The sequence below is a fragment of the Trichosurus vulpecula genome, chromosome 7 (assembly GCF_011100635.1).
Source record: "Trichosurus vulpecula isolate mTriVul1 chromosome 7, mTriVul1.pri, whole genome shotgun sequence".
In the NCBI taxonomy this organism is placed as follows: Eukaryota; Metazoa; Chordata; class Mammalia; order Diprotodontia; family Phalangeridae; genus Trichosurus; species Trichosurus vulpecula.
Genome location: NC_050579.1, coordinates 223,275,776 through 223,297,788, shown reverse-complemented (window position 1 = coordinate 223,297,788; position 22,013 = coordinate 223,275,776). Strand labels below are relative to the sequence as shown.

Here is a 22,013-nt window from a genome sequence, read left to right as displayed (position 1 = left end):
GTCTTCTGGAAGCCAAAATGGAAGCAGTAAATCACTGTAACTCTCCCATAGTCACCTCTAAACAATCATAAAGTAGTATCCCAAAACAAATCCTGGAAGAGCAGAACCAGCAAAAAGATAGGGAAAAACAATCTTTGAGCCCAAGAAACTTGGAAGATCAGCAAGAAAGTTCCCTCTCACTTGGGGAAAAAAGGAGCACATTCCAGGACAGGAAGTATCCCAGAAAGTCAGCAGCAAGCTCCACTTCAGCAAACCAGCAGGAGATTCTGAGCCCCAGTGTGGTAGAGCAGGCAAACACCAATACCAGGACTTCCCATATGCCTTAGCAGGGGAACTGGCAGATTCCAGCCCCAAGAAATAGGCATCCTCCAGTGGCCAGACCTCCACATGATTTGGTGTAGCCCTGGGGAAAGGCAGAAACACTACTGGACCACCCCACCAGGCCTCAGCACATGCCAGGCACTACCACTAGGACCCCAGCTCAGCACCAGGTAAGCTGCTAAATCCTATGGCCTCCAGCAGTGCAAGCAACCCACGCTCCACCCCCCTGCATAGCACCAGACACAAGAGTCCCTCAGGGACGTCAGGGAAAGCCCAGGTAAACAGCCAGGGCCTATAGCCACTGGCACAAAAAGCCTAAGGAAGTGTCCCTTCCACCTTGGGTGCAGAGCTCAAATTAAAAAGAAAGGGAAAAGGCTATTAAAAAAAAGAGATGAGCAAAAAATAACAAAGAAAATATTCTGACCATAGAAAGTTATTATGGTGACATAACATTCACTCTGAGCTGAGAGGGCCCAAAAATTAACCAAATAACCATCTGCTTGGGCAGATACCTACTGTTGTCCAATCCTTGAGATCCAGAGTGAGTTGGGTTTAAGCTTTCTAATTTATTAAAATAAATTTTTTTGAGTTTTTGAGAAAGAAATCTAGCCAGTAAACACAAATTTAACTAAGTAGCTTTCTGCCATCAAAATTTACCTTCCTTTGGGCAGAACACACTCAGGTAAGGGGAGAGAACAGGAGAAGAAAGGAGAGGAGAAAAGACCAAGCCTTAAACCCAACTCACTCTGGATCTCATGGATTGGACAACCACAGGTCCCTGCCCAAGTACCACTTAATGCTTATGTTTTGGACCCTCCTGGCCCAAAGTGAATGTAAATAGTAATTGCTTCCCTTTTGACCAGCAATCCTGAGGGTGTCCCCCCACCCATTTTGACTTCCTTTCTTTTTTTTTTTTAATTAAAGGGTCCATCCCCTGACTCACTTCTTATAGAAGCCTATTTACTGAATGGGCATTGCCTCACTCAAATTGTTAGCTAAACCCAGTGGTATATCGTTCAGATAAAGAAGAAATTAAGTGAGTTACAGGAAGAAATAGATAACAAAATTATACTAGTGGGAGCCCCAACTGTAGTCTCTCAGAACTTGATAAATAAAAGCAAAATTAAAGAAGATACTAAGGAGGTAAATAGAATATTAGAGATGTTAGATATGATAGGCCTTTGGCATGATTTAGACGTAAAGAGTGACACCATAAGCAAATTAGAAGAGCAAGAAATAGCATTATAAAATGTAAAATAGATAATTTTAATTGTACTAAATTAAAAATCATTTGTACAAACAAAACCAATGCAACCAAGATTAGAAGAAAAGTAGAAAGCTGGGAAACAATCTATATATATATATATCTGATAAAGACCTCATTTCTCAAATAGATAGAGAACTGAGCCAAATTTACAAGAATATAAACCATTCCTCTATTGATAAATGGTCAAAGGATATGACGAGGCAGTTTTCAGATGAAGAAATCAAAGTTATCTACAAGCATAAGAAGAAGTGCTCTAAATCACTGTTGATAAGAGAAATGCAAATTAAAACAACTCTGAGATACTACCTCACACCTGTGAAATTTGATGACAGAAAAAAAAGGAAAATCATAAATGTTAGAGAGGATGTGGGAAAATTGGGACACGTGTACTGTTGGTGGAATTGTGGACTGATCTAGCCATTCTGGAGAGCAATTTTGAACTATGCTCAAAGGACTATAAAACTGTGCATACTCTTTGATTTAGCAATACCATTACTAGGTCTGTATGCCAAAGAGATCATAAAAAAGGGCACAGGACCTACATGTGCAAAAACATTTATAGCAGCCCTTTTTGTTTTGGCAAAATATTAGAAATTGAGGAGTGGCTGAACAGCAAGCTATTGTATATGAATGTAATGGAATACTATTGTGCAATAAGAAATGACGAACAGGCAGATTTCAGAAAATACCTGGAAAGATTAAGATGAACTGATGCAAAGTGAAATGTGCAGAACCAGGAAAATATTGTACACAGTATCAACAACATTGTGTGATGATCAACTATGAATGGCTCAACACAATGATCCAACACAAGTACAAAGGACTCAGGAAGGAAAATGCTATCCATATCCAGATAAAGAACAGATGGACTCAATGTAGATTGAAGCATATTTTTTCATTTACTTTATACTTTCTAATATATTTTTTTCCTTTTGATCTGTTTCTTCTTTCACAACTGTGTCTAATATGGAAATATTTTTATAAAATGGCACATATATAAAGTATATCAAACTGCCTACCATTTTCAGAAGAGGGGAGGGAGAAAAATTTGGAACTCGAAGTCTTATAAAAATGAATTCTAAAAACTTTCTTGACATGTAATTGGGGAAAAAATAAAGTAGTATTTAAAGAAAAGATAGGTCAAGTAGATTAGGAGAACCAGGAGAGAATACTATTATGAAAGTTGAGGGAGGAAAAAAGAGATGCTAGTAGGGTAAAAAGCTGAAGAGTGGGAATAAGAAAAATGAGGAAAGACTATTGAATTTAGCAATTAAGAGGGCCTTAGAAATTTTGAATGGAATAATTTTTGTCAAGTTATAGGGTACAGGCCTTGGAAACTCTTTCCCCTCCACCCCGCCCAACTTCCCCTGAACTCTCCTTCAATTTTCCTACTTGGTCAAGTCCCTGGTGTTCCCCAGAGGCATTGACCAATCCCAGTAATCCTCTCAACCGGCTTTTCATTGTGGCCTACACCCAATGCCCTACCTTGTCTGTTACCTCAGGATCACCCCCAGCTATTTCCCATCCTTAATTCTATCTAGGCCCCATTCTCTCTTGGCCACATAGTCCAGGTCCCCGGCATTTGCCTAGGGTACCGGGCATTTCTCTATTACCTCCCAGTCATCCCAACCTACTGGTCACTCCCATACAAATCTTCCCTAGACCCCTTCTCCAAATCACCCCAGACTACTTGACCACTTCTAGATCCCTCCCACAATCTTTATGTAAGATCCATCTTGCTTCCATTAAGGTGCTCATATTTAATCTGGCTCACTTGTCAATTCCAGCATCACAAATGGTTAGATTCCTTAAGAGTCTGGCCAGTATGGTGGATTTTTAAAATCACAGCCACCCTGACTGGTGTTCTAGTAAACCTTGTCTTTGGTTGAAAGAAGGCTTGAAATGAATTCATTTGAGGCAGGACTCATACATCACTATTTCTGGGTCCCAGCACCCCTAAACCTCAATAAAGTGATAATGTCACAAGGGTTGAAAAGTGAGCAGGAGGAAGATGGCCTGGTCTTCTATCCTTTATCTTCCTTCCTCTCTTTTCTAGCATCATAATTTCAGTATGCACATAATCCCAATCCTAAAGTATTACACTAAAGTATTGATAGCTGGTAGCTAAAAGTATTATCCCCCAGGGATATTTGTATTTTAATGAAAGGCAATTCCTTAACAAGCCAAAGGAATAAACCTCAAAAGGCAGAATTTTGGGCAGTTACATAGTCTAGCATATAGGAATATCTAAGGTCACAGGGACTTTCCAAGTATCTTTCAAATCATAGAATCAGGCATTTTGCTTCTTTGTCCTTTATCTGTATAAAAACTTCTCTAACTTCTGCCCCAAGATGTGGAGTTGGCATGAATATTTCTTCTGTGGTTGGATGGACGTTGAAATAGTGCACAATCCCTATGCTGCAGGCGGGTATCAAGATGTTCAAGACCCGATCACAGCAGGCTCTCTGCCTGCGTCAGACTCTATTTGCCTGGTTAATGCCATTTCATCCTTCAAAAAATCAGCCTAAATACCACCTCCTCCAAAAAGCCCTTCCTGATCTCCTAAGGTGGGAACAACCTTTTCCTTCAGATTTCACATAGTACTGGGAGCTGTACTCTCCCATTCATTTACCAATTAAATATTATGCATTGTCTATGCTGGTTTCATCCCCCTACCTACCAGATCTTTAAGTTCCAGAAGGGCAACAGCTATGCTTTATCAGAATCCTTTATATTCTCTAGTATCTAGCATAGTGCTCTGTGCAGAGTAGGTGCTTGTACAGGAATCATGCTGTTAAAGGTTTCTACTTTCTCAAGTCAAATGAATTTCTCTAACTCTTCCTTGAATTAAGATCCAGGAATGGTGTGGCTGCAGGTTCCTCTGATTTCTGGGACATCCCATTGAAATATAAGTAATTTGGTATTAAGATCATCTGGTATTAAGATCATCCCTCTAACTCATAATGTGGGAAGGTAATGTGAATCAGTGGGAAAAGTAGCAAATTTGAAGTCAAGGGCTGTTGTTATTGTTCAGTTGTTCAGTCATGTTTGACTCTTTATGACCCCAGAAACCATAGCACATCAGGCCTTTCTGTCTTCCACTATCTATTAATTGTTTTGGAGGGAGGAAGGCAGGGTAATTGGGGTTAAGTGACCTGCCCAAGGTTACACAGCTAGTATGTGTGTCAAGTATCTGAGGCTGGATTTAAAACTCAGGTCCTCCTAACTCCACGGTCAGTGCTCCACTCACTGCACCACCTAGCTGCTCCTTCCACCATCTCTTAAAGTCTGTCCAAATTCATGTTCATTGTTTTTATGACATTAACTATCCATCTTATCCTCTGCCACCCCCTTTTGTTTTGCCTTCAATCTTTCCCAACATCAGGGTCTTTTCCAAAGAGTCCTATCTTCCCTAGGTTCAAATTTCAACTTAGGTACTTACTACTTTTTTGACCTTGGACAATCTCTCTAGGTCCCTTTTCTTTGTTGTGTGTGGGTTTTTTTGGGAGGGGGGGGGGAAGGCAGGGCAATTGAGGTTAAGTGACTTGCCCAAGGTCACACAGCTAGTAAGTGTGTCAAGCATCTGAGGCTGGATTTGAACTCAGGTCCTCCTGACTCCTTGGCCAGACTCATTGTGCCACCTAGCTGCCCCACTAGGTCCCTTTTCTTAGCTACAGAAATAGAGTACAAAAGAAACAGGAGACTACTAAAGTCCGTTTTAACTCTTAACCTGTGATACAGGGATTTCAAATCAAATTCCTCAAAGCAACCAGGCATGAAACTGTAGGAAGCTCTTTGTATTTTCTTTGCTCCCTCCAAGAACATAAATAAAGTTAAGAAAGGTTTCAATAAATTCATAAATGAAGAATCATAATGGATTATTAAAGGGAAGTTAGGGATAATCATTTATATACATACATATATTATATGTATATGTGTGTATGTATGTGTGCATGTGTGTGTGTATGTGTGTGTAAATTATAGTGAGCAGTGTTGAACGTGATACAAAGGGAGAGGGGAGGAGAATGCCATAGCTATGTCCATTTGGCATTTCTACTTTCATCCCTCCACTTCCCAGTAGTACAAATTGCTTAGGAAAGCTCCTCCCACCTCCTCTTCTCTCTTTTCCCTTTTTCACATCTTTCTTTTCCTTCACTAAAGTCTTATTCACGTTTCTTATAAGGTGTGGAAATGGTTGTAGGTTCTTGAAAATAATATCTGCAGAGCGTAAACACTGGCAAGTGCTCCCAGGATAGAAAGGAATTAAGAATGGCCCCAAAGGTGGACATATTTCTTTCATAAGTATCAGCCTGAGTATGAAAAAGCCAGAAAGTTGGCTATCAGGGGGTGAATTATTTGAGCCAATGATATTCATCCTAGACTCTGATATATACACATGACTGTGAGTCAGTCATGTTGCCTCTCTGGACCTAAGTTTCTTGTTAGACAAGATGATTTCTAATTTCCCTTCCAGGCCTAAACTTGTCTTGGACATCTACATTGTAGCTAGATGCTTGTCTCACCAAGCTTTTGACTGTCCACTCTGCCAATTTGTGACAACGGGGACACCCCCCTACACATACACTTTTCTTTTCCTCAGTGAACAGTCATCAGATTAATCCTACCAAAGCTCCTAGAAAAGATACTTGGAAATATACTCTCCAATGGGTCTATTCACTTTCCCTCTAACTTTCCAAACTAAAATATCCCTTCCTGGCTACCACTTCTCTTTACGTGTTTTCTTCCCCTTTTACAATGTAAGCCTCTTGAAGGCCTGTCTTGCATTTGTATCTGTGTCCCCAGTGCTTATCAAGTACCTGGTGCATTGGAAGACACAGACCTTTGAACTGCCACGAGACCTTTCCCCTTCTCTTCTTCCAAAGTGAGAAATGAATGGAGATCAAGGTGGAAGAGTACTTGAGATTTAGAAATAGCATTTAGGGTTAGTAGCAGAAGAGATATTCTAATTGTTCTCTTGTTGATTTGTGTCTTAAACCACTAACCCTCATGGCCACTACATCATTCTCCCACAAATCATCCCTTTGAGAAACTGCCATGACTGGATAAACTGTTTGTCTGCCCCAGTGTTTCCTTTCTTGTTTCTGTCCTCTGAAAAATGCTCGCTGTTGCAAATTGGATCCAGAATTTCCTCATCAACCCTTTACATGTTGACTTTGAGGCAATATCATCACTCATATAACTTGTCTGGTCCTGACATTCATTTCTGTATTTGTAGATTGTTCCCCAAGTATATTCCCTAAACATTTCACAAGACCAAAACAAACAGTAAATATCACTAGGGGAGGAAGGAGTGAGATATCACACCTAACCTGGTTGTAGGTAACCACCCAAGAAGTCCTTGATAAAAGACCCAGGGGTGCATAATGGCAGAAGGAGTCCTAAAAGACACCACCAACCTGGAATTCATTGTATGGTCTGTCTGCTCTCAGATTCTGCAAGGCAAATCACAAAGTGTTATTGAGATCTATAAAGATCCATTAACACACTGTTTTGAATAGAAAATATTCTCTTCAGTTAGTCCCTCTAATTTAGTAAGGAAATACCCACTTGCTGAAAACCAGTTACCTCTGGTACTCCTGTGGTTCCGATCTTCAGGGACAAATATGAAAGGCAATGAAAGGGCCAACTGACATTATAACAAGATAGAAAGATACAGACAAGTGTTTCCATCTTTTCTCTCAATAAAAACCAAAATTCTTAACAAATCCTTATTTGATTTTTCATGAGAGTGTGTAGGTGACTCTGTTCTTCACTCAATCAACCAACAAGCATGTATTGAGCACCCATCATAAATCAAGCATTGTGATAGGTCCTAAGGATATAAAGACAAAATGTAGTACAGTCCTTGCCACCATTGTGTGTGTGTGCCATCCTTGATGAAGTGAATCAAGCAAAGTGCATGGGTGGGCAGAACAGGAGGAGTTTTGTTGGAATATAACACAACCACAAATAAGTAAAATAGGCAGCTAGTTGGTGTAATAGCTAGAGTATTGCACTCGATTTAGGAATTTAGGAAAAACTTAAATGAAAATCCTGTCTGTGACTTTTACTAGCTGTGTGACTCTGGGAAAGTCAGGTAAGCTCAATCAGCCTCAGTTTCCCCATCTATAAAATAGGACTGTATAACATAAATAAAAGCGCTGAATAAATTTTAAAGTGCTAAATAAATGCTAACTTTTATTACAGGATGTATACAAAATGAATCGCAAATTATTATGGAGGGGGAATCAACATTGGGGGGTAAATGAGGAGGGGCCTTAAAGGAAGCAGTACTCCTTGAAGGTTATGTAAGTAAAGTTTAAACTCTGTCTGCCCTACCAAACTGAAATGGCTTGAAATAGAGGGCCCAGCAAGAAAGTGGACGTCTGATCAGAAAATATGCCACAGCAGCTATGGCAGACCAATTTAGGAGATCCATAGTCTACATAAAGCAAAAAAGAAATCTCAGAGCGTTAATATATAGGTGCAACTACCCTGAACTGAAAGAATCCAGAAATGCTTTTACTTGGCACTTAATAAAAGGCTTGGGAGACAGTTAAGAAACTTGATTTTGGTGTCTAATATTTCCATCTATCTCACGAGGGTTTATCATTAAATTGATTCAACTGATCCCATAGTAAAGATTTAGCCTTAATTACCTTTTATTACTAGATATTTTAAACTGTAATAGATAAAGAAAAAAAATCTTCACTTAAAGGGCAAAAAAAGAAATTGTGAAGGGAAAGAAAAGATCAGTCCAAGACACCATTCTGTCTACTTCTGTCAAGTCATGCTCTCCCAGAAGAGGGCAGTGCTAAGGAATAAATAAGTGAAACTCATCTTACAGCCTGATCTTGGGGTTAAATCTAATTCACATCCACTACAAATATGTTTGACTAGATTTGTGATCTCATCAAGGTAGATCTATACGTGTCCGTTCTCTACTATTCTTCCAAGTGTCCTCCTATTAATTGTTCATAGTTGAATGAAAATAATCTCTATGAAAGACTTCCCTGTTTCCTACTGTTATCAAAAGGGCATAAGGGGAGCACATAATTTGATCAGCTCATCTCCTTTTTTTGATTGTATGTTTCTATGATGACATTTTCCTCAGATGCTCATTCAGATCTCTTTGCTATATGTTGCGGCCTGCAATTCACTTCTCCATTGTCCTCTAAGTGAAAGTCAGTTTTAATTCTTTGGAGACCATACTCTTCCATTACTTATAGCCTTACAAAATCTTTGGCAGAATATGAGTATTAAGCAGATTTTTTAGGAACAATTTGTGGTCATTGAAGGAGCTTTGTAATTGATTTATTTTGGGGTGGGGGGGTTGAGGCAATCAGGGTTAAGTGACTTGCCCAGGGTCACACAGCTAGTAAGTGTCAAATGTTTGTAGCAATATTTGAACTCAGGTCCTCCTGACCCCAGGGTCAGTGCTCTATCCACTAGCTTTGTAATTTCTTGAGAGAAATCTAGCCCATTGTCTTCTATTTGGATAATTCTAGTGCCATTTGCACTATATGTTGAATATAAGCATACATACATACACATACACACACAAATACCCATGTATGAGCTCTCTAGGTTGTCCATCAAAATGCATATTAAAATCTGGATAATAAGGATTCTTCATTTTGTTTTCCTCAGTGGATGGTTGAATTATTTACAGTGACTATAAAAGGCATTCAGAAGGCCCTGTAGTATTCTTGGGCTTGGGAGAACAAGCCCAACATCATCCACAAACAGGAATATTTGGAGGCTCTCGCCATCCATAAAGAATCGTTCTTCTATTGTACTCTGCTAGGTCTCTTACATGAATAAAGGGTTAATGATGTGTAGATGTGGAGTTTCCGCATAATCTACAAGTCTTTATATTTATTCCATATTCCTCCCTTCTAATATATTTCTCACTATCTTTATTTGTTTTCTCCTTTGCATTGATATCACCAAATATCAAAGCTCAATTTTCAAGAATAGCCATTTAAATCAAAGAGGTGTTTTCTTCCAAGATCACCTTCTAACATATATGAAATTCATCTTTAGTTTAATATTGGGCTTCTATAATATCATAATTACAATTACTCTTCAAATAACCGTATAGCAATTACCTTATAATCTTCAGAAATCTAGCACTATGCTATCATATACCATCTAGTACTCACATTGATGTCAGGCTCCCATAAATGTCAAAGGAGGTTATACCATGTCCAAGTGAACACTAATCAAATCACAAGCCTACACTGTCCCAAGAATCAGCATCCCCTCAGCATCTGTGGGACTGTGAAATCCTGGTATTCCTTGCAAAGACAAGTAAGTGATAAATACTCAGAAATTTCAATTACCACTCTACTTCAGGGACTGTCTTAAGAATGTATTCACATATCAAAAAACTGGAGAGATTGATTTGGACAATTGGGAGGCTATTGAAAGACCACAGCTTAGAATCTACCTCAGAGCCTTTATAGAGACTATAAAACACATATGTAACAAAAAATATCTGATTTATTTCATACATTCATTTAAAGTTTTTGTTTTTGTTCTGGGCTGTACACAAATAGAGCCACAAAGACCTAAATTCTGCCCTTGGTTACGGAAGAGACTGCCGCCTTACAAATAACATCATGCTTTCATCTGGTGACAGAGTGAGGTCTTGGCTCATTCTTTTGATGAACCAATTTGGGTTAGTTGCTATTTGTTTGGTTAGACAGGGCTTACTTTATCTCCTTAGAATATTCACAAAAAGGGGGAAAACAATACAACTATGCTTTGAAAATAGGAGATGTGCAATATTCAGTGGGTCTGGGGGAAACTTTAGAGCACTCTTGTATAGTACTTAGTACTTATGGTGTGTGGGTTGTTGCTTTTTTTTTAATTGTGGTACTTTTTTGCCCAGGACTTAAATTTTCATATTTTACCTTCAAGATACTAGTCCCGAAAATTCAAGAGATTCATTTCCCCAGTCCAAAGCAAGGCAATACCAAAAAATTATAATAAGACTTTAGAAGAATTTTTTTTGATCTAGAGATGGAAGGGAACTAGATGAAGAAAATGAGACCTAAAGGGATTATTTTCTCAAGATTATGCAGTGCCTCCTTCAACCATGCGACCCAGTTAGCTAACTCAGTTTCTAAGTATTTTATGGATCAGAACCTTTTCTATACTGTAACCCAACAACAGGTTAACTTTTTTTTACTTTACTGTTGCTAGTCATTTAGAGAATATGCCTAGTTCAAAACAAAGACATTTGGAAATATCACAACAATAAAGATAATAATAGGAATTTCTTCACATAAACTTGGAGCTCTCTTATAAATACACTTGGCCTCAGGAGGTAGACCCGGATCATACGCAAAGATCACATCTGGGACATGCATATATATGAAAGCCGTGTGTGAACAGGATACCTGCATACAAGGGCAATGCAAATCAATGATGAGCTGCCCATGCTTTCTCTTGATGTTATCATGTTGCTTTCTTCTAGGCCTTCTCCTCATTGGCATCCTGTCTCAGGTCCACCTGTTATCCAGTATTGTAGCCATCTTTTAAAAATATTTTCCTTTTTTGTTATGAACTTAACAATTATTAATAAAACAGCATTTCAATAATTTTTTAAAAATATTATGAACCACTACAGTTTATCTATAGGAGTGTGTGTTAAATTTGTTAAAATAGTACAATTACCTTGTTTGTATCATCTTCTCAATTTCCTTTAATGATTTTTTATGTATTTTTATATTTTCTTCATAGGTTTTTCTTCTCTTCTCTCTCTCTCTCTCTCTGTCTCTCTCTCTCTCTCTCTCTCTCTCTTTCTCTCTCTCTCTCCTTCTCTCCTTCCCACTCTCTCTCTCCTTCCATTATAACAAACAAGGATAGTCAAGCAAAATACATCAATATATCAGCTGCGTCAGAAAATCGATGTCTCATTATGCACTTCTAATCCATCATATCTTGGGTAAAAGGTAAGATGAATGCATCACCAGTTTTCTGAAGTTATGGTTGGTTACTGTGTTGATCAGAGTTCTGAAATAGCTCAAAGTTGTTTTCTTTTACACTACTGTAGACATCCTACAAGTTGTTCTCCTAGTTCTGTTCATCCTAGTCCACATCAGTTCATGCAAGCCTTCCAAGATTTCTCTGAATCCATCCCTTTCATCATTACTTAAGATCATTACCTTTGTACACCATAATTTGTTCAGCAATCTTGCAGACACCATGTGGATGCCTACTCTCATTTTTTTTACCTCTTTGATATATGTGACTAATAGGTGTATTGCTGGTTCCAGGATATGTATATTTTAGTAGCTGTCAAGGTATGGTTCCATTTTCTTTTCAGAATAAACTGTCCTCTCATAATACTTCTAACATCTGCCATTTTTGTCTTTTGTCACCTTAGCCAATCTGATTACCATGTGGTGGAACATCAAAATTGTTTTAATTTGGTTCTCCAACTGCTCCTCACCATGTTTCTTCTGAGCAGCATCTTTGGAGTTCAGCTGTTGCGGTCAACATCTTGGCAGGAAATGCCAGGATTGGATACCTAGCCCCAGTTTCTGAGCTACAACTCTTATGTCAGGTTGGCAGTTCAAAGACATCACCCTTTCTGACTTCAAAGGGAAATGCAATGTGTTCTTCTTTTATCCCTTGGTCATCACCTCCATGTGTCCCATGGATATTACTGTATTAAGTGATTGAACAGAAGAGTTTAAGAAACTCAACTGCCAAGTGATTGGTGTTTCACTGGACTCACACTTCTGTTTCCTTGCCTGGGTTAATATATTCAAGAAGCAAGGTGGTCTAAGAGCCATGATTATCTCATTGGTGTCTGACCCCAAATATACCATTGCCTAAGATTATGAGGTCTTTAAGACAGATGAAGGAATTTCATTTGGGGGTGTTCTTAGTGCTGGCTGGAAACCTAGGAGTGATATAATCAAGCCAGAAGTTCAGAGGAATAAAGAACACTTCTCCGTGAAGCACCGAGCATCTCTTTACAGATATCCTACCTCAGGGGGACACACCTAGCTTCTGTTGGCAGGTCAAGAACAAACATGCTCGATCCTTTCTCATGCTTTCAAAAGGAAGGCCTTTGTAGAGGCTGTCAAGGCAGTGTGGTATAGCTGAGAATGTCTTCTCCTCATGGGGAGAATTCAGATCATCCCTGCCTTTCCCCCTCCCTCAGAGCAGCAGCTGGGCCTCTGCCTTAGGCCTGTTGTGTTTCTCTTTCTCACTCTAATAACCAAGTGCTGTGTTAACAATGTTTGTTTCTACCATAGTCAGCCCTTGGGGACTGAGCCCATCTGATGTCTTTGGAAATCTGTTAAACTTCCCCTAAAGGAAAAAAATGTTTTAATCTGTATTTCTCTTACTTTTATGATTTGGAGCATTTTTCTTGTAGTTGTGAACTTTGATTTCTTCTACGTAAAAGAGTGTCTTTTCCAAAAAAAATAGGTCTAGTAGATCTAACTTCTAAAAATAGGCTAATATGGAAATGTGCTTTGCATGACTCCACATGTATAATTGATATCATATTGCTTGCCTTTTCAATGGGCAGGGAGGGGCTGGAGAAAGGCAGAGCATTGGGAACTCAATTTCTTTTTGGAAAATGAATGTTAAAATAAAGTATAATTTTTAAAATATGCTCTAGTTTTATCAATTTTTATTCTATTTGAAAAACAATGTCTCTTCTGCGATTCTCAGAATTTCAATTTTGTTTTTATTTTGTGTGTTTATTGATTGATTTTTAGTGCTTGCTCTTAGTTGCAAGTTAAATTCACTTTTCTCTTCTTTCTTTTGTTTAAGAAAGTGTTTAATGATACATATTTTCCCTTAAGAACTGCTTTGACTGCATTTCAAAAGTTTTAATAAGTTGTCAAATTGTCATCACTTTCTTTGATATAGTTATGTGTTATTTTAAAAATAAATTTCTGTTCACATCTTTTGTTTTCACCTCACCTATATTTTCTACTGTATCTCTCCCTTATCTACTTGAAGAGACAGATCCCTTAAAAGGAAGAATTTTTTAAGAAGATTTAAATTTTTTAAAGAGAATTCAGCAAAATTAAATAACATACAGAAAAAAGGATGACTTTTATATATAGTGGTACACAGTCATGTTCCCCAAACTCTGCAAAAAAGCAAATGGACATGTCTTTATGTATCTTTCTTGTGCCTAAGTGTGGTAATTATAATTTTTACCAGATTCAATTTTGTTTTTTGTTGCTGTTATTTTTTCTATTATATATGGTAATCATTTTATATTATTTTTCCAGCTCAGCTGGTTTTACTTTGTATCGGCTCATCTAAATCTTCCCATGGTTTTCTCTAGTTTATATTCATCATTTCTTTATGAATAGTTATATTCTATTGCATTCCTATATGACAATTTGTTTAACCATTCTACAAGCAATTCGTATCTAGTTTGTTTATATTTCTTTGGTGATACAGAAAGTGCTGGTGAAATATTTTAGTGTACATATGGTGTATTTCTCCTTTATCACCAACTTCCTAGCCATATACTCCAATAGTGCAATCCCTGGGTCAAATTGCATAGGTATTTTAGAAACTCTCTTTGCACAATTCTGGTTTGCTTTCCAGAATACTTGTACAAATTCACAAGTTAACCAACAAGGCATCAATCTTTTTTTTTCACAATCTTTCCAATATTTACTATTCCAGTATTTTTTTTCTTTTCCATTTAGCTAATTGTGAGGTAAAATTAGGGAATTTTGATTTGAATTATTCTTTGTATTTTTGGTGTTGAGCATTATTTCATATGGTTGCTAATGACTTTGCTTTTTTTCTTCTAGAAACTGATTGTTGATTCCTTTTGATCATTTACCTTTTGGGGGATGACCTTTGATCTTGTTTGTTCCTGTTGTCTATATATCTTGAATATTAGACCCTTATCAGGGACTTTTTTATAAGATTTTTTCCCCCAGAGGAATCCCCTTCTTGTCCTACTTTCATGAATTTTGTTAATGCAGAAATCCTTCAACTTAATGAAAGTGAAATCATTTATTATATCTTTTGTAACTGCTTCTATCCCTCCTTTGACTCCCTCCCTGCCCCCTCCCAGCTATGATTGTTTAACACTGGAAGAATTGAGTGTCTCGATAAATGTAAAAGTCTACTTGGTGCTTCAAGGTATTCTTGAATTCTAGTAAGCTACTCGATCTACTTCTCTTTTGCTTCTAATGGTATGATCTTTATTATATGTTCAGCATATTCATTTTAAATTTATTGTGCCATATAAGATGTTGATCTATCTTTTCCAGTTTTCCCTGTTGTCAACTGGATAAAATTCAGCATCAAAATTCTGTTGACACTGTAAATCTTGCCAAATATGCTGGGGTCCCATTCCCACCAAGGTAATCTATGTTTGTGAAGGCAGCTACATGGTGCAGTGGGTAGAGTGCCAGGCCTAGGGTCAGAAAAACTTATCTTCATAGTTCAAATCCAGCCTCAGACACTTACTACTTATGTGACCCTGAGCAAGTCACTTAACCCTGTTTGCCTCCATTCCTCATCAGTAAAATGAGCTAGAGAAAGAAATGGCAAACCACTCCAGTGTCTTTGTCAAGAAAAACCAAATGGTGTCACAAATGGACCCTGAAACATGCCTGGAAAATGACTGAAAAATCTATGTTTGACCCATTCTTTTACATATTAAATGTTATTTTTAAATTATCAAACATTTATTTATTTTACCTTTCAGAACCAAATTTTACCCAAAGTACCAAAATCCTTGTAACAAATAAGCAGAATCAAGAAAAACAAATTCCTGTAGAGGTTACACACAAAAACATTTATCTCAGTTTACAAATCGGTTTGTCCCTCTCTGTCAGGAAGGCATAGCATTCTTCAACATTGGTTCTGTGGAATCATGGTTGATACTTGGATTGGTCAGAGTTCTTCAGTCTTTCATTTTTGCTTATATTTACATTGTTGATATTATCATATAAATTGTTTTCCTGGTCTTTCTCACTTCATTCTGCATCATGTCATAAAAGTTTTCCCCAGTTTCTCTAAAACTAATTCTTTCTTAGTTTCTTAGAAAACAATAGTATTCCATTATATTCACATAGAATAACTTCTTGAGCAGTTTCCCAATTGACATCTCTTAGTTACTAGTTCTTTGCCACTAAAAAGAACTGATATAAACCTTTTTATATGTATAGAACCTTTTCCTCTTTCTTTGATTTTCTTGGGAGTATAAATAGACCTAGTAGTGGTATTGTTGAGTCATATGGCATGCACAATTTAATAAGTTTGGGGGTAGAGTTCCAAATTGCTTTCCTGAATGGATAGATCAGTTCAAAGCTCCATAAACATTACATCAGTGTGTCTGTTTTCCCACAGCCCTTACAACATTTGAAATTTTCTTTTTTGCCAATTTTGCAATCTGATGGGTGTGAGGTAGAACTTCAGAGATGCTTTAAGTTATATTCCTCAAATTATTAGAGATTTTGAGCATTTTTCATATGGCTATACCTAGCTTGGATGTCTTCCCTTGACAACTGCTTTTTCATATTATTTAATATTTATTAATTTAAAATGCCTCTTATTCTTATAAATGTAAATCAGTTCCATATATTAGTTGGAAATGAGAACCTTATTAGAAAAACATTCTGCAAAAAAAATGTTTCCCTCCAGGTTAACTTCTTTGTTTCTACTTTTTAGCATTTGTATTTTGAAAAACTCTTTTTAACTTTTAATAAAACTGTCTAATTTATCCATTGTGATGATTTCCATTCCTGGTTTTGACCAACTGATCCTCTAGGACTGCATAATTTAGTCACCATTTATATTTGAATCCTTTCTTCAAATTCATCTCACTAATTATAGTTTTTTCACTGTGATAGGTCAAAGAAATATTTAATATTTCTATTTTTCTGCATGTATGTAATTTTTTATCCAGCATTTGTAAAATTTTAAAAAGTAGAAACATACAACAGAAATGACATATATACTCACTTAAATAATTTTATCTACTTCTTTAACCAAAAGACACTAATTTCCACAAGAAAGAGAACAAGAGTCCAGAAAGTATATTAGTTAGAAAACATGTGACTTACTTGCTTGTTAGAGAAAGATGACTGCCAAGGTAAATACCAGGTAAAAGCATAATTCATTTTAAAAACCTTATGAAGGGGAGGAGAGTAAATCATGATAGTGGAGAAGCAGAAGAGAAGCATCACTAATCTCTACCCTGTGACTCTTCAACACAGATCTGGAAAATGTACTGGACCATTACTGAATGAGAAATCTAAGAGAGAATTTGACCTTTAATAGAATTTGGAACTTTCCCACATTTCTGTTGACAAAACCAAAGCTGGTTAGAAATAAGAACCTAGGATATAAGAGAAATCTAGAAAGGAAAATATATTTGAGCAATTTGAAAAGGGACAAATAGTTCCCATAAACATCTTTCCTAATAGGAGCAAAAGACACCACTATATTTATATTAGAATCCACTATATTTAAGGATAAAAGAAGTAACAAACATGAACTCAGAGTTTTAATGTGATTTTACTCAGTTTTGCTTGTTTGTTTTTTAAAGAAGGAAAGGGGAAGAAAAAAATAAACTAGGAGGGAAATGAAGATATGTCCATGTCCTTATATCATAATTAGGGTCCATCGAATGAAGAACATGAAAATACATAATTTTCACCAGGCGAGCCAGGATCTAATGATCTTCACACATCTGAGCTAAGCAGGCAAAGAAGGTTAAATGTCCAGATAAACCTTCATAAAACAATCAGAAACCCATTTTGTTTCTTGGTTCCTATCTTATTCTACTGAGCAGGGGCCAAAGGGACCCCAGGAGTCTATTTCCTTAGATGGAAAAAGTTGAGTGAAGCTACAGTAAAGAAATCTTTTAACATACTCAAATAATCTTCTTTCCTATGAAATTATAAAGACTAAGATAGTTGGTGAGTTTTGATCTACCTCTATCAGCTCTACCAGATCTACCAGCTCTGAGTGAATGTAGATGGTAGTTGTTTCTGTTTAGGTGAGAAACATTGAGGGTCTTCCCCTCCCAGAGTAATTTTTTGGTGAAGGCAAATTAGGTCAACTTTTGCCTCCATCCTTAACCTTTAATTACTGAATGAGTGAGGCCTCAGACAAAGTGAGACCTGGGAAAGACTGCTTAAAAAGGCCAAGGTCTTCCACTGTATCTGGGGCCATTGCCAGTCATCCTGACCTATGTCTTGCCACTGGACTCTGATGACTCTGGAGGAGAGAGTGAGGCTGATGACTTTGCTTAGCTCAGCCTCATTTGAATGCAATTAACTTACAAGTCAAGTCATCACCCTCCTAATGTCATTGGTCCTATTTGAGAATGAAGGATGAACAACAACACCTCCACCCAGCAACCAATCACAGCTTAACTTCTCTACAGTAGTGAAGCAAAGATTCCAACACAAATCTTCTGAATCCAAATTCAGTGCTCTTTCCACTATTTCAAACTATATCCCCATGGAGAAACTGAATTTCCACGGAAGATTTCCAAATTTCATGTGTGTTAAAGAGAGGGGAAAAATGGAATGATGCCATTGAAAACAGTGATTAACACAATAAACAACTAAGAAATTAAGTAACATCTGGACTTCATTCAGATTGAATCATATAGATGAATGAGTTGCTTTTAAAGATGGATTCATTCAAATTAGCTACTTTAAAAAACATTGCTGAGCATGGTGTAGTGGTGTAGTGGGGAAAATATTAGGTTGGGAGTCAGAAACCCTGGGCATTAGTTGGACCTCTGCTACTAGTTTGTTCTGTGGCTTTGAAGAAGTCACTTAATATCTCCAGACTTCAATTTCCTTGGTAAAGTGAAGAGAATGGATTAGGTTGTTCATTTGTTTTCTCTTTATTTTTTGAGCCTCTTCCATAAACAAAGCACTGGCTGAAATGCAAAGATTTATAGGGGCCATTCCTTTGCCATAAAAGAGCTTATAACTGTAATCAACAACAATTAATAAGTATTTACTAAATGTTTAATATCCACCAGCCCTGTGCTAAGTACTGAGAATCCCAAGAAAGTACAAAAAGCCCTCTTCTCTCAAGAAACTTACATTCCAAAGAGAGGAAACAACATATTTAAATCTGTATACATAAGATAAATCCAGAGAAGGTGAAAGGTGGCCTTAGAAGAAATGTCAGTAGAAGCTGTGGGGACTGGGATAGTATTCCTGAAGGAGATGACACTTGAACTGATTCATGAAGGAAGCCAGGGGAACTAAGTGGTAGAACCAAGGATGTTAAATATTCCAGACACAGAGAGTGTCAGGATAATGGATGGAGAAGGGAGATGGAGTGCCATGTCTGAGGAATAGCAGTATCACTAGATTATAGATTTCATAAAGGGGTGTAAAATATAAGGAGACTGAAAATGTAGGAAGGATCCCGCTGGTGAAGAGCTTTAAATGCCAAATAGAGAACTTTATATTTTATCCTATAGGTAATTGGGAGACATGAAAGTTTACTGAGTAGAGGAATAACATGGTCAGACTTACACTTCAGTAAAATATATTTGATAGCTGAGTGAAAGAGGATGGATTAGCATCGTCAGAGACTTGAGGTAGGGGAATTAACAAAAAAACTTACTGCTATAGTCCAGGAGATAAGGGACTGTTCCAGTCTTGTTATTGTATGAATAGACAGAAGAATTTGTACATAAAAGGTAATGTGAAGGTAGAAATGACAAGACATGATAATAGATTGAATAGGTGGGGTGAGTACAATAGAGAAATCAAAGAAAATAATGAGGTTATGAGCCTGGATAACTGAGAATACAGTGGTGCCCTTAACACTAATATCTAAGTTGGGAAGAGGAGAAAATTTGTGAGTAAAGATGACGAATTATATTTTGGACATAATGACTTTGAGATGCCTATGTGATATTCAGGTCTAATGTCCCAAAGGAAGTTGGTGGTGTGAGATCAATGCTCAGAAGAAAGGTAAAGTCTGGATGTATAGATCTGGAAATCTTTTGCATAGGGATAACAATTGAATCTATGGCAGTTGATGAGATCCCCAAGTGAGATAGTATAGAGTGAGAAGAGGGTCAAGGACAGATAATTGAGGCATGCTCATGATTATTGAGGGTGACCTGGGTAAAAGCCACCAAAGTTGATTGAAGGAGAGCAGCAAAATGAGAAAACCAGAAGAAAGCATTGTCTCAGAAACCTAAAAGGAGAAAGTATTCACTAGGTGATCAATAGTCAAATACTGCAAAGAGTTCAAGAAGAAACATGATTGAGAAAATGTCATTAACAGTGAGTAGATGATTAATAATTTTGGAGACAGCAGTTTTAATTGAACCACAAAATCATAAATCAGATTTTAGAGATCATCAAGTCAGCAATATGTATTATTTTCTTACTATGTGCCAGGAACTGGCTAAGGACTTGGGATACAAATAGAAGGAAAGGAAAAGCAGTCCCTGCCCACAATGGGCTTACATTCTAATGGGGCTTCTCCCATTAGAATGTAAACACCTAAAAGGGATGGGGAAAGAATACGTGTGGTTGGGGAGGTGGTACCTATGTGTCAGCATGGTAGCAAAATTTTGAGAGTAAAGAACAGCTGGCAAAAAACTGAAGGATGCCAAGGCTGGATCCTTAACATGGTTTCAGGAGGAATCCACCGAAGGGAAAAAGGGGGAACAAGGGTGGAGAAATGTTCCAAGGGGAGAAGGCCACAAGAGAGTAGAAATATAGGACAAGAGCTAAGGATATGGGTAGGATCAAATGAACATTTTAAAAAGATGGTGGGGATCGGGGTCTGTTTCGGAGCATCAAGAAAGGAACTAGCAGATAGGGAGAGATGGAAGATTACAAGGAATTTGTGGATGACAATGGGGGAACTTTGCTAGAGGAGATGGAGTCAAAGGTATGTGTAAAGCATTTTGCCTTGGCAAGTAGAAATATCACCTCATTACTAGTGAATGGAGTGAAGGAAAACATAGCAATGCCTGATGTCAGGAGAATATGAAATGAACAGTGTGAGCTGAGGTCCTTGGCAGAAAGGCTGAGGGAAAGAAGGGCTGTAGGAAGCTTGAGCAGAGGAAGGTTTGGAATAGCTACTGTGGAGAAACCATTAGTGAAGAGTAGAAGAATTGCCTTTCTTTAGGGGATCCTAGTTTATATTAGCTGCAAAATCTGTACTGGACCCAGTTGATGTTAGATTCAAAATTTCTCTAGTCCTAGAGTAGGAGTTTAGGAAATGAAAACTAGGGGTAATCCACAGTTGGAAATTGGCAAGGCATGATTTGCCAGGAAGCCAGAGAATGGAGAATGGTGCAAAGTTTAACTGGTAAACAAAGGGGTCATTATTTCGAAGGAAGGAGAATGTAGCTAGAGCAGTGATAGTGGCCTGGGATAGGATTATGGGATGGAGAGATTGAAGGGCATAGTTAGGATGAAAAGTAGGTTTAGGAGTAAGGCACAGGGGAATTCAAACTCTCTGACCATGGGAAGTAGAACACTTCTGGGTGATGGCAAATTTAGGTCCTTTCTAGCTTTGACATTCTGAATCTAAAAAAAAAATAACATCTCCAAGAAGTTCTGTTACTAATATACTGAAGCATTACAAAGAAATGGTGCCACTTGCAGCTTTATGTGGAAAAAATGAAAGAGAAGGAAAAGTTTCAAGATTAATTACTTTAAGATGTGTTGCTAAAGTCTCTTAATGGAATAGGCTTAAAGGATAACTTCACATTTATATGCTTCATATGGATTTACTGAACTAAAATTTCCAAGTATTTTAAGAAAAAAGTTTGTTTTCAAATGAGTAGCTTTAATAAAGGGAACACCATATTCTTTTAATATTGTAAGACTTCAAAAACCTAGTTGTTGTTGTATACTCCCTGCATGCCTCAGTTGACAGTTTCCTGAGTCTCTATGGCAAGAAACTCATTACCTTGTAACCTACTTTCTGGTGATGAGTCTTTCTGAAGTAGTATTGTCCTTCAATAAAAGACATATGGCCCATCATAGTACCCAGTGTGAGAGACTTTCAATCTGCTGTTCTGCCTAGTTTCAGCTCTGCAGAACAAGATGTCCGTCTTAGGTTAAGCATATCATCTCTAATCTCAGCACCATACTGCTAACTCAAACCTATATTGACACTACCTCCTTCAGTTTCCTCTCTCTTCTGATTGGAGGGCTGGAGGGCGACATACCAAACTCCTCCCAATACCTTCCTTTACAGAGGGCAGAAACTAGACGTTCAGCTCACTCCACTCTGAATCAGCTGCTCTGTCTGCTTTCAAATCATGGCATAAGATGTCCCCATGACAGGTACCCGCTATTGTCCTTCCCTTCTAACTCTTTCCACTTCCTACCTCCTTTTGTGTATTGTCTCCCCCATACACATTAGATTATAAAATCCTTGAGGGCAAGGACTTTCTTTCTTT

The 22,013-nt window shown here is 37.6% G+C and overlaps 2 pseudogenes; both read left to right on the top strand.

The window, feature by feature from the left end:
* The first annotated feature begins 508 nt into the window (after positions 1-508).
* On the top strand, positions 509-12,613 carry LOC118857822 (annotated as a pseudogene).
* A 7,809-nt stretch (positions 12,614-20,422) lies between these two features.
* Positions 20,423-22,013, top strand: part of LOC118857821 — a 48,070-nt pseudogene continuing 46,479 nt past the window's right edge.